Raw genomic sequence first — 388 nt, 5'->3', positions numbered from 1 at the left:
CGGTATTAGGGAGTACTTACGTGAACATGTGTAAGGTATTAGGGGTTACTTAGGTGAACATGTGTACGGTATTAAGGAGTACTTACGTGAACATGTGTACGATATTAGGGAGTACTTACGTAAACATGTGTAAGGTATTAGAGATATCCTTGGCTGAAGATGTGTACGGTATTAGGGTGTACGTACGATAACATGTGTACGGCATCCGGGAGTACTTACGTGAACATGGGGACGTTATCATATTAGGGAGTACTTACGTGAACATGTGGAAGGTATTATAGATATCCTTAAGTGAACATGTGTACGGTATGAGGGAGTACTTACGTGAACATGTGTAAGGTATTAGAGATATCCTTGACTGAAGATGTGTACGGTATTAGGGTGTACG

Source organism: Mizuhopecten yessoensis, unplaced genomic scaffold (genome assembly GCF_002113885.1).
Source record: "Mizuhopecten yessoensis strain PY_sf001 unplaced genomic scaffold, ASM211388v2 scaffold1379, whole genome shotgun sequence".
In the NCBI taxonomy this organism is placed as follows: domain Eukaryota; kingdom Metazoa; phylum Mollusca; class Bivalvia; order Pectinida; family Pectinidae; genus Mizuhopecten; species Mizuhopecten yessoensis.
The sequence above is the reverse complement of the archived record's forward strand: the minus strand, read 5'-3'. Positions refer to the sequence as shown.